This window comes from Manis javanica, chromosome 5, assembly GCF_040802235.1.
Source record: "Manis javanica isolate MJ-LG chromosome 5, MJ_LKY, whole genome shotgun sequence".
NCBI lineage: Eukaryota > Metazoa > Chordata > Mammalia > Pholidota > Manidae > Manis > Manis javanica.
This window is the reverse complement of record NC_133160.1, coordinates 139,499,026-139,516,501: the sequence shown is the minus strand read 5'-3', so window position 1 is coordinate 139,516,501 and position 17,476 is coordinate 139,499,026.

Below are 17,476 nucleotides of genomic sequence, written 5' to 3'. Positions count from 1 at the left end.
TCAAAACTTAACATGAGTGTACATTTTTTACCACAACAGAGCACTTTGCATGCTGTACATTTTAAGTGAAGTAACATTCCAGTTTTATTTTTTAAGATAGAAAATTGTTAGATGTATGTATACAGTTTGATTCTCTGTTCTTATGGTTTCAAATTCTTCACTCCCACTTTGTAAAAAACTTCTTGCCCATTATAATTCACTCTATACTTTGTGTTGTCTTCCCTCCCCTTTCCTACTTTTCCATTTGTTATTTCATGTCAGTGCCATATGGGAAGATACCAAATGATATCCAGTTTCTGCCTAGTAAATTACTCTGGAAATTTTCTAGACAAAAATAATTAACTTATTAAAAAAAAAATCTCGAAGTTGATGTGTGGAAGATATTCCAAATGGAAGGGGGTTTTTTTTAAAGGACTTCCTAAAAGAGGCCAATTCCTGGCATTTCTATGAGTTTTCTAATCTGATTTTGACTGAGGTATCTGTTTGTAAATAATAATTGAAGGCTTACATTTCTGTTTTTCCTTTCTAGTTCTGTTTTCACTGATATTTTAAAGTCTGTTTAAGCAAATTTGACATGAAGGATTGAATATCTAGAATTTTTTTTGAGTATTTCTGTGGAATCAGGAAATGTATGACATTACTGGTCCTTTTTTTCCTTTTAGAGTCAAATTTGAATTTTAAAATAATACCGAGTCCAGGTTTCTTGTTTTTAGTTTTTTCCAAATTAATACTTCTTACTTTAAGTCTTGCCCTGATGCATAGCGTTTGAATATTTAAGCTTATAAACATTAATATTTTCAAGGCAAATAGCTTCTGTAGTAGAGTACTTGAAATCAAAGCAATGTTGGACAAAGAAAAGGGCAGTCAAGGTCCCATGACTCCCACTTGTACTAATCTGAGACCTGGAAACTATCAAAGGGCGTAAGTAAACTTGTTTGCAACTTTGACTTGAGAATGGATCTCTAAACAATAAGTAGCAGTCCAAAAATATGAAAGGTGGCACATTTTTTAGACAATAACAATGGGAGGATGATGGATAGAGAACTACTTTAAGAACTATTTTAACCATCTTGGCAGTCAGGTATCCAATTCCAAAGAGGGATATTCTTGAACATTTGTATACTGAGAAAACCAAGATAGGATCAAATTGGAAATTTTTGAACATTAAAAAAAAAAGTTAATTGATCTCTGCATACATCCTCTGACACACACACCAAATAACCAAGAATAACAAAATGGCTTAAGACTTGAATTTTGGGTATATGGTTTTAGTATTACCTTAATTATCCTATAATTTGGATAATGCTTTTTGCTAAAATTATTCCATCTAAAGGAAATGGCTTAAGTTTTAAATCTGATAACTTGAGATAGAATGCTGGGAACTACAGAAAATTGCATAGGCATCTGGAATTTATACTATCTTTCTTAGATTCCATTTGTCAAGCTTTGGCATTTCTTTTAAATGTGATGACCCCCAATTTGCCGAATTGTCAGAAGTCATTGAAGCAAAGAATTGAAGGTGAAATATTATTCAAAGATTGTCTTCCCTAAATCCCTCATCCCTGTCTCTGAAATGGAACTTTGGAAGACATTTATGTAGACAATTGGTCTGACAGCCTATGTATTTGCATTAAGTTTACTGGCATCTTCTAGACTTAGTTTTATGGAAAAGGAAATATTTTGTTTCTATTACATTGTATTTTAGCTGTCTGATTTCATTGGCAGATTAAGATGGTCCTGGTCCCTCAGGATGCTTTTTCCTTAATAAATGTTGTATGTAAATAAGAATAGCTCACTTACTAGTTTGGGATTCTTTTTCCTGATAAATAAGTGTTTCTTAAACATAAATCTTTTCTTTACCTCATACTAGAACTAAACTGTGTAATCTGATAACATTTTACCTTAAAAATCATGCCTGTTTTTTAACAATTTATTATTCATTGAGTATGCTTGTTTGTAGGTTTCTTGGTTTTACAAAACCAAAATATAACAGGTCTTAATCATTTTATAATCAATTTTCAGTACAAAGAGAACTATTGCTAGTATACCATCAGTATATCGTGTGTTTGGTAAAGCACAAGTCCAAACATTTACATCTCTCAGTGATACATGTATTATATTCTGACAAAACTAGTTACTTAAACATGATAATTAGGTTATTTCTTTTGAGCTGTGTCTATATAGTATATTTAGAGAAAAAAAATATAGAACTTTTAGAAAAACACCAAAAGCTACAAGCTAGAGCCATTCTGCACTGGGATCCAAGTTGAATTCTATACTAATCTTTTAGGAATTCTAACTGTACTTTGTTTTTCACAAGAAGCTAAACCAAAGTAATTTAGTATTTTGAGATGGCATTATTTCCTCCCCCAAATCTAAACATACTGAAAATAGGAGCACTATAGTTTAGGATTTGCATAGCAAAATACAGAATTTTGTCTGTGTCTTTAAGGACTTGTAGAGGTTTTAAAATAGCCTTAAAAGTAAAAACATGCCTGTTTGTGTTATAATAGCTATCAACAGGATAGTTTGAGCTCATTATGCCAGGTACCATTTTACATGTAATTAACCTATCTAATCCTTACAAAGAGCAAGTGAAGTAGGGATTGTGTTCATTTTTTTGCATATGTGGAAACAGGTATAGTAGATACTATGTCCAAGGACACTCAGCTAGTAAGAGTCAGAATTTGAACTCAGGGAGTTTGGCTCTTTATAAGTCACTTTGCTGAGCAGAAGAGAACAAGAAAAGTAACTAAAGAAAGTAGAAATGAAATACTAATTTTGTTATTTAAAAGAAGCAAATGAATTTTTTAATATTCAGAATAACTTCAGATCTAATTAGGACTGCTTGGATGGGGGATTGGTGCAGGGGGTTGGGGGTGGAACATTGACATTTTATGAAAGCCAGGGAATTGTCTTACAAGCATTACTGGCCACCTTAGAAACATATAACCAGAATATAATATTTAGTTCAACTTTTAGTCATTGATTTGAAATATGGAGGAAGGAAATTTAGGGGAAAGTATGAAAATTAGCATTGGTCAAAAAAATTTTTTTAACCCTGAAACTATTTGAACAAAAAACATTTTATGATCCAACATTAGGAATGTTCAAACAGATGTATAGAAAACATTCTCTCTCAACTCTGAGACCTTAGCTACCGACTTTTATTCTTCCAGAGGCAAATAATGTTAAAGCTTGTGACATGTCTTTATAGATATGTGCACATACTTCTACATTAATGGCTCTTATAATTTAAAAACTACACAGCCAATTTCCAGAGTTCTGTGTTAACTAAAAATTATTATATCAAGAGGATGTAACCCAGTATAGTGCTGTGCTTTACCATGTGGTAACCACTTGTGACAGGGCGCTGTTTACATTTGAAATAAATAAAATTAAAATCCCCAAGTTGCATTAGCTATATTATCATGTGCTCAATAGCTACATGTTACTAGTGACGACCATCTTGTATAGTGCACATACAAAAAATCATCACAAGTTTCTTTTGGAGAGCACTAATATAATAAAGTAATCCTAATCTCTTAAATATTTGAGAGTATTTTAAATTATATGACAAAATACAGATCTTGATTCACAATGTGTTACATCCTGATAATCCCATTGTAAGTTGAAAATGCATTTAACACACCTAACCTAACCTATCTATTGAACATACTTAGCCAAGCCTGCCTTAAACATGCCCAGAACATTTACATTAGCCTACAGTTGGGCAAAATCATCTAACACAAAGCCCACATTATAATAGAGTATTGAATGTCTTATATAATTTATTGAATCCTGTACTGGAAGTAAAAAACAACAGTTGGAAGGGTACAGAAAGGTGGTAACTACCAGTTGTTTACCCTAGTGAGTGATCATGTGGTTGACTGAGAGCTTCTCTGTTCACTGCCACTGCCCAGCATCACGAGAGAGTATCACAAGCATGTCACTATGAAGTGTGGTTTCTACTGAATGCACATTGCTTTGGTACCATTGTAAAGTTGAAAAATCTTAAGTTGGGACCATCTGTATTGCCTGTTTATGTTGGTGGTGGCAGGGGAAGTAATTATAGCTTGGGTCTTTAAAAATTGCATTGAAGGTGGAGCCAAGACGGCGGCGTGAGTAGAGCAGTGGAAATCTCCTCCCAAAACTACATATATCTATGAAAATATAACAAAGACAACTCTTCCTAAAATAGAGACCAGAGGACACAGGACAATATCCAGACCACATCCACACCTGCGAGAACCCAGTGCCTCGCGAAGGGGGTAAGATACAAGCCCCAGCCCCGCGGGACCTGAGCGCCCCTCCCCTGAACTCCCGGCGGGAGGAGAGGAGTTGGAGCAGGGAGGGAGAAGGGAGCCCAGGACTGCTGAACACCCAGCCGCAGCCATCCGGACCAGAGTGCAGACACAGTGCATGTGTGGGGTCCTGGATCCTAGGGAAACAGGGCAGCAGGACCGGTGAGCGGGTGCCTGAGGCCGACGCCAGAGAACAAAGAAACAGGAGCGGCCATTTTTTTTCTTTTTTTTGGGCCAGTGCTTTTTGGAAGTCTTAAAGGGACAGGGACCCCAATACTAGGGAAACAGGGCAGCAAGACTGGTGAGCGGGTGCCTGAGGCTGGCACCTGAGGACAAAGAAAATCGTGCGTTTTTCTTTTTTGTTGTTGTTGTTTTGGTTTGGAGAGTGCTTTTTGGAAGTCTTAAAGGGGCAGGACAGGTCACTTAGACCAGAGGCAGGGAATCTGGGGATCTCTGGGCACTCTAACCCCCTGGGCAGCAGGGAGCACAGAGGCCCCTTATGGAGATAAATAGCCTCCCAACCGCTCCCCCTCCAACGGGATTCCACCATTTTGGAGGAGCAGCCCCAGCCAGGCCACGCCCACAGCAACAGCGGAGATAAACTCCATAGCAGCAGGGCAGGAAGCAGAAGCCCTGTCTGTGCACAGCTGCCCAGCACAAGCCACTAGAGCTCGCTGTTCTCCCAAGAGAGGTAGGCCACAAACCAACAAGAAGGAAAGCTCTTCCAGCCATCACTCGTACCACCTCTGCAAAATCATGAAAAGGCAAAACTACAGGCAGACAAAGATCACAGAGTCAACACCTTAGAAGGAGACAGACCTAGCCAGTCTTCCTGAAAAAGAGTTCAAAATAAAAATCATGAACATGCTGACGGAGATGCAGAGAAAAATGCAAGAGCAATGGGATGAAGTCTGGAGGGAGATCACAGAAGCCAGGAAGGAGATTACAGAAGTGAAACAAACCCTGGAAGGATTTATAAGCAGAATGAATAAGATGCAAGAGGCCATAGAAGGAATAGAAACCAGAGAACAGGAACATATAGAAGCTGACATAGAGAGAGATAAAAGGATCTCCAGGAATGAAACAATACTAAGAGAACTGTGTGACCAATTGAAAAGGAACAATATCTGTATTATAGGGGTACCAGAAGAAGAAGAGAGAGGAAAAGGGATAGAAAGTCTCTTTGAAGAAATAACTGCTGAAAACTTCCCCAAACTGGGGGAGAAAATAATCGAACAGACCACGGAAATACACAGAACCCCCAACAGAAAGGATCCAAGGAGGAAAACACCAAGACACATAATAATTAAATAGGCAAGGATCAAGGACAAGGAAACAGTTTTAAAGGCAGCTAGAGAGAAAAAGGTCACCTATGAAAGAAAACCCATCAGGCTGTCATCAGACTTCTCGATAGAAATCTTACAGGCCAGAAGAGAATGGCATGATATATTTAAAAGAATGAAAAAGAAGGGCCTTGAATCAAGGTTACTGTATCCAGCACGACTATCATTTAAATATGATGGCGGGATTAAACAATTCCCAGACAAGCAAAAGCTGAGGGAATTTGCTTCCCACAAACCACCTCTACACGGCATCTTACAGGGACTGCTCTAGATGAGAGCACTCCTAAAAACAGCACAGAACAAAACACCCAAAATATGAAGAATGGAGGAGGAGGAATAAGAAGGAAGAGAAGAAAAGAATCTCCAGACAGTGTATATAACAGCTCAATAAGCGAACTAAGTCAGGCAGTAAGATAATAAAGAGGCTAACCTTGAACCTTTGGTAACCAGGAATTTAAAGCCTGCAATGGCAATAAGTACATATCTCTCAGTAGTCACCCTAAATGTAAATGGACTTAATGCACCAATCAAAATACACAGAGTAATACAATGGATAAAAAAGCAAGACCCATCTATATGCTGCTTACAAGAAACTCACCTCAAACCGAAAGACATGCACAGACTAAAAGTCAAGGGATGGAAAAACATATTTCAGGCAAACAACAGAGAGAAGAAAGCAGGAGTTGCGGTTTAAAAAGAGCCTCAGTAAATTCCAAAATATTGAAATTATACCAACCAACTTTTCAGACCACAAAGGTATAAAACTAGAAATAAATTATACAAAGAAAACAAAAAGGCTCACAAACACATGGAGGCTTTACAACATGCTTCTAAATAATCAATGGATCAATGAACAAATCAAAATAGAGATCACGGAATATATAGAAACAAATGACAACAACAACACAAAGCCCCCACTTCTGGACGCAGCGAAAGCAGTCTTAAGAGGAAAGTATATAGCGATCCAGGCACACTTGAAGAAGGAAGAACAATCCCAAATGAATAGTCTAACATCACAATTATCAAAACTGGAAAAAGAAGAACAAATGAGGCCTAAAGTCAGCAGAAGGAGGGACATAATAAAGATCAGAGAAGAAATAAACAAAATTGAGAAGAATAAAACAATAGCAAAAATCAATGAAACTAAGAGCTGGTTTTTTGAGAAAATAAACAAAATAGATAAGCCTCTAGCCCAACTTATTAAGAGATAAAGAGAATCAACACAAATCAACAGAATCAGAAATGCAAACAGAAAAATCATGACAGACTCCACAGAAATACAAAGAATTATTAAAGACTACTATGAAAACCTATATGCCAACAAGCTGGAAAACCTAGAAGAAATGGACAACTTCCTAGAAAAATACAACCTCCCAAGACTGACCAAGGAAGAAACACAAAAGTTAAACAAACCAATTACGAGCAAAGAAATTGAAACGGTAACCAAAAAAATACCCAAGAACAAAACCCCGGGGCCGGACGGATTTACCTCGGAATTTTATCAGACACACAGAGAAGATATAATACCCATTCTCCTTAAAGTTTTCCAAAAAATAGAAGAGGAGGGAATACTCCCAAACTCATTCTATGAAGCCAACATCACCCTAATACCAAAACCAGGCAAAGACCCCACCAAAAAAGAAAATTACAGACCAATATCCCTGATGAACGTAGATGCAAAAATGCTCAATAAAATATTAGCAAACCGAATTCAACAGTATATCAAAAGGATCATACACCATGACCAAGTGGGATTCCTCCCAGGGATGCAAGGATGGTACAATATTTGAAAATCCATCAACATCATCCACCACATCAACAGAAAAAAAGACAAAAACCACATGATCATCTCCATAGATGCTGAAAGAGCATTTGACAAAATTCAACATCCATTCATGATAAAAACTCTCAGCAAAATGGGAATAGAGCACAAGTACATCAACATAATAAAGGCCATATATGATAAACCCACAGCCAACATGATACTGAACAGCGAGAAGCTGAAAGCTTTTCCTCTGAGATCGGGAAAAAGACAGGGATGCCCACTCTCCCCACTGTTATTCAACGTGGTAGTGGAGTTCCTAGCCACAGCAATCAGACAAAACAAAGAAATACAAGGATTCCAGATTGGTAAAGAAGTTAAACTGTCACTATTTGCAGATGATATGATACTGTACATAAAAAACCCTAAAGACTCCACTCCGGAAGTACTAGAACTGATATCGGAATACAGCAAAGTTGCAGGATACAAAATTAACACACAGAAATCTGTAGCTTTCCTATACACTAACAATGAATCAATAGAAAGAGAAACCAGGAAAACAATTCCATTCACAATTGCATCAAAAAGAATAAAATACCTAGGAATAAACCTAACCAAAGAAGTGAAAGACCTATACCCTGAAAACTACAAGTCACTCTTAAGAGAAATTAAAGGGGACACTAATAAATGGAAACTCATCCCATGCTCATGGCTAGGAAGAATTAATATCGTCAAAATGGCCATCCTGCCCAAAGCAATATACAGATTTGATGCAATCCCTCTCAAATTACCAGCAACATTCTTCAACAAACTGGAACAAATAATTCAAAAATTCATATGGAAACACCAAAGACCCCGAATAGCCAAAGCAATCCTGAGAAAGAAGAATAAAGTAGGAGGTATCTCACTCCCCAACTTCAAGCTCTACTATAAAGCCATAGTAATCAAGTCAATTTGGTACTGGCACAAGAACAGAGCCACAGACCAGTGGAACAGATTAGAGACTACAGACATTAACCCAAACATATATGGTCAATTAGTATTTGATAAAGGAGCCATGGACATACAATGGTGAAATGACAGTCTCTTCAACAGATGGTGCTGGCAAAACTGGACAGCTACATGTAGGAGAATGAAACTGGACCATTGTCTAACCCCATATACAAAGGTAAACTGAAAATGGATCAAAGACCTGAATGTAAGTCATGAAACCATTAAACTCTTGGAAAAAAACATAGGCAAAAACCTCTTAGACATAAACATGAGTGACCTCTTCTTGAACATATCTCCCCGGGCAAGGAAAACAACAGCAAAAATGAGCAAGTGGGACTACATTAAGCTGAAAACTTTCTGTACAGCGAAAGACACCATCAATAGAACAAAAAGGAACCCTACAATATGGGAGAATATATTTGAAAATGACACATCCGATAAAGGCTTGACGTCCAAAATATATAAAGAGTTCACACGCCTCAACAAAAAACAAATAATCCAATTAAAAAATGGGCAGAGGAACTGAACAGACAGTTCTCCAAAAAAGAAATACAGATGGCCAACAGACACATGAAAAGATGCTCCACATCGCTAATTATCAGAGAAATGCAAATTAAAACTACAATGAGGTATCACCTCACACCAGTAAGGATGGCTGCCATCCAAAAGACAAACAACAACAAATGTTGGCGAGGCTGTAGAGAAAGGGGAACCCTCCTTCGCTGCTGGTGGGAATGTAAATTAGTTCAACCATTGTGGAAAGCAGTATGGAGGTTCATCAAAATGCTCAAAACAGACCTACCATTTGACCCAGGAATTCCACTCCTAGGAATTTACCCTGAGAACACAGCAATCAAGTTTGAGAAAGACAGATGCACCCCTATGTTTATCGCAGCACTATTTACAGTAGCCAAGAATTGGAAGCAACCTAAATGTCCATCAGTAGATGAATGGATAAAGAAGAAGTGGTACATATACACAATAGAATATTATTCAGCCATAAGAAGAAAACAAATCCTACCATTTGCAGCAACATGGATGGAGCTAGAGGGTATTATGCTCAGTGAAATAAGCCAAGCGGAGAAAGAGAAATACCAAATGATTTCACTCATCTGTGGAGTATAAGAACAAAGGATAAACTGAAGGAACAAAACAGCCGTGGAATCACAGAACCCAAGAATGGACTAACAGGTACCAAAGGGAAAGGGACTGGGGAGGATGGGTAGATAGGGAGGGATAAGGCAGGGGGAGAAGAAGGGGGGTATTAAGATTAGCATGCATGGGTGGGAGGGAGAAAGCGGAGGGCTGTACAACACAGAGAAGACAAGTAGTGATTCTACAACATTTTGCTCTGCTGATGGATAGTGACTGTAAAGTGGTTTATAGGGGGGACCTGGTATAGGGGAGAGCCTAGTAAACATACTATTCTTCATGTAAGTGTAGATTAATGATAACAAAATGAAGGAAAAGGGGGATTACTCTCTGATAGGATAAAACTCACTGTAAATCAACGATTAATGCATGCTTTAAATATCCTTAATTTTGATCACTTAAAGGGTGTCAGATGATCGGCTGTGGAGGTACATTTTTCTTATAATATTTCTTTCTCTTAAAAAGAAAAAAAAAAGCCGTTCCTGTGTGGTGACCTCCAATGAGTTCTACACAATGGTATAAAGGGCATATCAAAGTGTGGGCAAAGGTTCTGTTTGTGTTTATACAGAGGATCAAAGCCTAATTTGGCTACCCAGAAAATGAAGTAAGATATGATATGAAGAAGAATTTCCAACATCAGCACTCTCTGGAAGAGTCATACCAGAAGATGATCATCAAAAAACCTCAACAAAGATCCAGTCGATGCTGCAGTTGTAGCTGCATTCATCCCACCGGTTCCTGGACTTGCCATTGGAATGAAGAAGGAGATATCTAAGCTGGCCTGTGCATACAGTAAAACAACAAATTTGACTGGATCTATACTGTTGGAACTCAACCAAGAATTAGGAGAAGTGCAAGTTGTAGTGCTCCAAAATCTTACGACTACAGACTATCTGCTGTTAAAAGAACATATGGGATGTGAACAGTCCCCAGGAATGGGTTGTTTTGTCTGATTTCTCTCAGACTGTTCAAGTTCAGTTGGACAATATCCACCATATCATAGATAAGTTTTCACAAATGCCTAGGGTGCCTAACTGGTTTTCTTGGTTTCACTGAAGATGGCTGGTAATTATAGGTCTGCTTTGGTTATGTAACTGTATTCCTATTATGTTAATGTGTGTGTGCAATTTAATTAGTAGCTTAAAACCTATACATGCTTAAGTTACTCCACAAGAAGATATGTCAAAGAAATAATCTTCCCATGTTATCTTCCGTCTGCTACTCCTATAGCTTTTCTTCTTCCTTCCTAATTACAACCCTTAAATAGAATTCGTGCCTCAAATCGAATTTACCGAGTATCATAATTTTTCCAAGTGGTAAAGATACCTCAAGACAAATACTGGGCATAAAAGCCACAGGGCATAAATCTGCAAAGAAGTAAAAAGCTAACCTTTTCAAAGAATATTGCTTCTCTCTCACCAACTTTACATTTCCCTGTATAGCCCCGGAAGATGACTGGTTAGCCAGAGACAGGTAAGATTCCTCAAGGGAAGAACAACCTAAGACAGGCACAGTTGCAGGGGGGCCATCAGGTGAGAAATTGGGGATCAACAGAGGTGAGTCTTAGAACCTCCCCCCCACTGTTTTGAGAGAAATCTTCTGCATCCGTGGATGTTTTGTTGCCCTTGTCTAGCTTGGATTAACACATAGTCTACAGGCACACACCTGATCATCTACATTTGCTCTCACAGTATTGAACTGTGTTTTCTACCTTTATCTTGCATCTACCTACCACTTCAGCATTTTACTAAAAAAAAAAATAATAATAATAATAATAATAATAATAATAGTAATAATAATAATAATAATAAGGGAGAAATGTGGGATTCACATATAATTCAAGTATAAAAATCAAACAAATATTCATATTTGACCTGATTGTTTATAGTTCATAATGTGTGATCAGAATTGAAAGTTTCTGTGATGACTGCCCTTGCACTGTTCACCATGTAAGAACTTTTTCACTATGTAAGTACTTGTTCACCATGTAAGAACTTGTTCGCTATGCTTCAGAAGATTGGAGACTGACGAGAATTAGGCTTGGGGTGGATTAATGATTGTACATTGAGCATTGAGTCCCCTATACAGAATTTTATTGTTGTTAACAACCATTTGAGCAATAAATATGAGAGGTGCCCTCTAAAAAAAAGAAAAAAAAGAAAATGAGCTGCTATAATTTTTATGTCATTCTATTTTGAATCATGTTTCGTATAATAAAACATTACAGAATGTTTAGCTAAAAAAATGAAAAAAAAAACCGAAGCTCATCCTGCAGCCCCCCCACCCCCACCCTTCCTCCCTCTGATCCAGACACACTGGTCGCCCCGCGCTGCACGACACTCACACCTCAGAGACTGCCCTGGCCAGTCCCTGTCTGGCACCTGCTGACCCAGAAAACCACCTGGCAGCCTCTGCCCAGCAGCCTTCCCTGACCACCCTGTAAGCAGCTCGCTCCCCATGCAGCACCTTTAGTTACCCCGCTTTGATTTTCTTTCACCCCCACCACTGCCTGACCCTGTATTTAATAATTGCCTGTCTCTCCCTCTAGAACACAAGTGCCAAGAGAGAGCAGGCACTTTATTTTGTCACTGTTGTATCCCTAAATGGAGCTTGCACATAGTAGGGCTCAGTAAATATATGAAGAAATGAAAAAAAATTACATTGATATGTAATTAGTTCTTGGGCTGTAACTTAAGGCTGTAACTAGTGTTACTTTGAACAAGTAAATTTCTCATCTTAAAAATAGTTTGTGACTTCATCTCATTCAAATTCACAATCAACATTGTGAACATTAGGGAAGATGTCAGCTCTTATAATTGTTTTCTAAGTCATCAAAAATTGTTACCCAGCAGATAAATTATGTGATTCTGAGGGTTAATGTTAATTTACCTTGTGGTGGTCCAGCAAAGACCTAAATTCAGTATGACACTATCATCTAAACTTGCCTTAGAGATAAAAATTTGGGATTGGTAGGCCCAAGTAGAGAGAGAGGGAGGAGTTACAGGTTTACCATATTTTATACATGAAATAAGTTCCTGGAAGTTGTATAAATTAAATTTTTTTAAAAACCAGCTTTAAAATTTATTAAAATAGCAACAAAAATTAGTTTTAGTTGCTATCTCCCAAAACATGATGAAAATACTGTTGTTTGTAACATGAGATGCATTACACTATCTTTTATTCCTGTCTGATTTCCTTTCTCTTTCCATTTTTGTGGGCTATGCAACTGATTAAATTAACATCAGGATTTAGTTCTCACTGAACCATTATCAAATTCTGTGACGAGGAAAGGATTTGGGACTGGCTGTATCTAAAAGTACTGTTGGCTAAAACAAATTATTATTCTTTGGTCAAAAAAAATGCATACTCTTGTGGTGAATTGTCTCACCCAACTCTGCAAGATCCTTACCAAATGTTTTATATTCCAACCTATTTCTACATATGCAATAAATTGAATATGTTGGACTTTTTCTTGCATAACTGTCTGTATTATCCAAGACCTTGTTTGTATATGAATAATTCTGATCAAGGTCCAGATGCATATTGTGTGTGTTTTCAAGATCCAAGTTTACAAGTTCGTCAGGACTTTGTGTTATGTTTTAGGAGAAAGTCAGGACTATATTGGACCATTTTCTGTGTGATAACTAGTGTAATATTGCATTAAATTTATAAAGCAATTTTTGCTAATGTTTCTTTTCAGAAAACACTAATGCTTTCTGTTATCTTCTATGCCTACCTTTTTTTTTTTTTTTGAGAGGGCATCTCTCATATTTATTGATCAAATGGTTGTTAACAACAATAAAATTCAGTATAGGGGGGTCAATGCTCAATGTACAATCATTAATCCATCTCAAGTCTAATTCTCATCAGTCTCCAATCTTCTGAAGCATAACGAACAAGTTCTTACATGGTGAATGAATTCTTACATAGTGAATAAATTCTTACATGGTGAACAGTACAAGGGCATTCATCACAGAAACTTTTGGTTTTGATCACGCAATGACCAATAAACAATGAGGTCAATTATGGATATTCGTTTGATTTTTGTACTTGATTTATATGTTGATCCCACATTTCTCCTATTATTATTATTATTATTCTTATTTTTAATAAAATGCTGAAGTGGTAGGTAGATGCAAGATAAAGGTAGAAAACATAGTTTAGTGCTGTAAGAGGGCAAATGTAGATGATCAGATGATCAGGTGTGTGCCTATGGACTAAGTATTAATCCAGGCTAGACAAGGGCAGCAAGACATCCACGGATGCAGAAGATTTCTCTCAAAGCAGGGGGGGTGAGGTTCTGAGCCTCACCTCTGTTGATCCCCAAATTCTCACCTGATGGCCCCCCTGCGACTGTGCCTGTCTTAGGTTGTTCCTCCCTTTAGGAATCTTATCCGTCTCTGGCTAACCAGTCATCTTCCGGGGCCATACGGGGAAATGTAAAGTTGGTAAGTGAGAGAGAAGCCATATTGTTTGAAAAGGTTAGCTTTTTACTTCTTTGCAGATTTATGCCCTGTGGCTTCTATGCCCAGCACTTGTCTCGAGGTATCTTTACCACCTGGAGGAATTATGATACTCGGTAAATTCGATATGAGGCATGAATTCTATTTAAGGGTTGTAATTAGGAAGAAAGAAGAAAAGCTACAGATGTAGCATATGGAAGGAAACATGGGAGGATTGATTATTTCTTTGACATATCTTCTTGTAGAGTACCTTAAGTATGTATAGGTTTTAAACTACTAACTAATTTGCACACACATATTAACATAATAGGAATATGGTGACATAAACAAAGCAAATCTATAATTACCATCCATCTCCAGTGAAGCCAAGAAAACCATTTAGGCACCCTAGGCCTTTGTGAAAATTTGTCTATGATATGATGGATATTGTCCAACTGTACTTGAACAGTCTGAGAGAAATCAGACAAATTAAAGCAGCCCATTTCTGGGATCTGTTCACATCCCATATGTTCTTTTAACCGTAGATAGTCTATAGTCATAAGATTTTGGAGTGCTACACCTTGCACCCCTCCCAACTCCTACTTGAGTTCCAACAGTACAGATCCGGTCAAATTCGTTGTCTCACTGTATGTACATGCCAGCCTAGACATCTCCCTCCTCATTCCTATGGCAAGTCCAGGAGACGGTGGGCTGGATGCAGCCACAACTACAGCATCGTCCGGATACCTGTGGAGGCATTTTGATGATCATCCCCCGGCACGAGTCCTCCAGAGAGTGCAGATGCCGGAAGCTCCTCCTCATATCGTGTCTTAGTTCATTTTCTGGGTATCCAAGCTAGGCCTTGATCTTCTGCATAGAAACAAACAGACCCTTTGCCCACACTTTGACATGCCCTCTATACCACTGTGCAGAACTCATTGGAGGTCAGCACACAGTAACTGCTTTTTTTTTTTTTTTTATTAAGAGAAAGGAATATTATCAGAAGAGTACCTCCATAGCTGATCATCTGACACCTTTTAAGTGATCAACATTAAGGATATTTAAAGCATGCATTGATCTTTGATTTACCAATAGTTTTATCCTATCAAGGAGTAATCCCCTTTTTCTTTCTTTCTTTTTTTTTTTAATTTTTTTATTTTTAATCTATACTTACATGAAGAATACTATGTTTACTATGCTCTCCCCTATATCAGGTCCCCCCTAACAACCACATTACGGTTACTGTCCATCAGCTTAGCAAAATGTAGAGTCACTACTTCTCCTCTCTGTGTTGTGCAGCCCACCCTCCCCTTTCTCCCTCCCCCGGTGCATGCTAATCTTAATACGCCCCTTCTTCTTCCCCGCCCCCCTTATCCCTCCCTGCCCACCCATCCTCCCCAGTTCCTTTCCCTTTGGTACCTGTTAGTCCATTTTTGGGTTCTGTAATTCCGCTGCTCTTTTGTTCCTTCAGTTTTTCCTTTGTTCCTATACTCCTCAGATGAGTGAAATCATTTGGTATTTCTCTTTCTCCTCTTGGCTTATTTCACTGAGCATAATACTCTCCAGCTCCATCCATGTTGCTGCAAATGGTTGGATTTTTCCATTCTTATGGCTGAGTAGTATTCCATTGTGTATATGTACCACATCTTCTTTATCCATTCATCTACCTATGGACATTTAGGTTGCTTCCAATTCTTGGCTATTGTAAATAGTGTTGTGATAAACATAGGGGTGCATCTGTCTTTCTCAAACTTGGTTGCTGCGTTCTTAGGGTAAATTCCTAGGAGTGGAATTCCTGGGTCAAATGGTAGGTCTGTTTTGAGCATTTTGATGAACCTCCATACTGCTTTCCACAATGGTTGAACTAATTTAATTCCCACCAGCAGTGTAGGAGGGTTCCCCTTTCTCCACAGCCTCGCCAACATTTGTTGTTTGTCTTTTGGATGGCAGCTATCCTTACTGGTGTGAGGTGATACCTCATTGTAGTTTTAATTTGCATTTCTCTGATAATTAGCGATGTGGAGCATCTTTTCATGTGTCTCTTGGCCATCTGTATTTCTTTTTTAGAGAACTGTCTGTTCAGTTCCTCTGCCCATTTTTTAATTGGGTTATTTATTTTTTGTTTGTTGAGGCGTGTGAGCTCTTTATATATTCTGGACGTCAAGCCTTTATCGGATGTGTCATTTTCAAATATATTCTCCCATACTGTAGGGTTCCTTTTTGTTCTATTGATGGTGTCTTTCGCTGTACAGAAGCTTTTCAGCTTAATGTAGTCCCACTTGCTCATTTTTGCTGTTGTTTTCCTTGCCCGGGGAGATATGTTCAAGAAGAGTTCACTCATGTTTATGTCTAAGAGGTTTTTGCCTATGTTATTTTCCAAGAGTTTAATGGTTTCATGACTTACATTCAGGTCTTTGATCCATTTTCAGTTTACCTTTGTATATGGGGTTAGACAATGGTCCAGTTTCATTCTCCTACATGTAGCTGTCCAGTTTTGCCAGCACCATCTGTTGAAGAGACTGTCATTTTGCCATTATATGTCCATGGCTCCTTTATCAAATATTAATTGACCATATATGTTTGGGTTAATGTCTGCAGTCTCTAATCTGTTCCACTGGTCTGTGGCTCTGTTCTTGTGCCAGTACCAAATTGTCTTGATTACTATGGCTTTGTAGTAGAGCTTGAAGTTGGGGAGTGAGATCCCCCCTACTTTATTCTTCTTTCTCAGGATTGCTTTGGCTGTTCGGGGTCTTTGGTGTTTCCATATGAATTTTTGAATTATTTGTTCCAATTCATTGAAGAATGTTGCTGGTAATTTGAGAGGGATTGCATCAAATCTGTATATTGCTTTGCACAGGATGGCCATTTTGATGATATTAATTTTTCCTAGCCATGAGCATGGGATGAGTTTCCATTTATTAGTGTCCCCTTTAATTTCTCTTAAGAGTGACTTGTAGTTTTCAGAGTATAAGTCTTTCACTTCTTTGGTTAGGTTTATTCCTAGGTATTTTATTCTTTTTGATGCAATGGTGAATGGAATTGTTTTCCTGATTTCTCTTTCTATTGATTCATTGTTAGTGTATAGGAAAGCTACAGATTTCTGTGTGTTAATTTTGTATCCTGCAACTTTGCTGTATTCCGATATCAGTTCTAGTAGTTTTGGAGTGGGGTTTTTAGGGTTTTTTATGTACAGTATCATATCATCTGCAAATAGTGACAGTTTAACTTCTTCTTTACCGATCTGGATTCCTTGTATTTCTTCGTTTTGTCTGATTGCCGTGGCTAGGACCTCCAGTACTATGTTAAATAACAGTGGGGAGAGTGGTCATCCCTGTCTGGTTCCTGATCTCAGAGGAAATGCTTTCAGCTTCTCACTGTTCAGTATAATGCCGGCTGTGGGTTTGTCATATATGGCCTTTATTATGTTGAGGTACTTGCCCTCTATTCCCATTTTGCTGAGAGTTTTTATCATGAATGGAT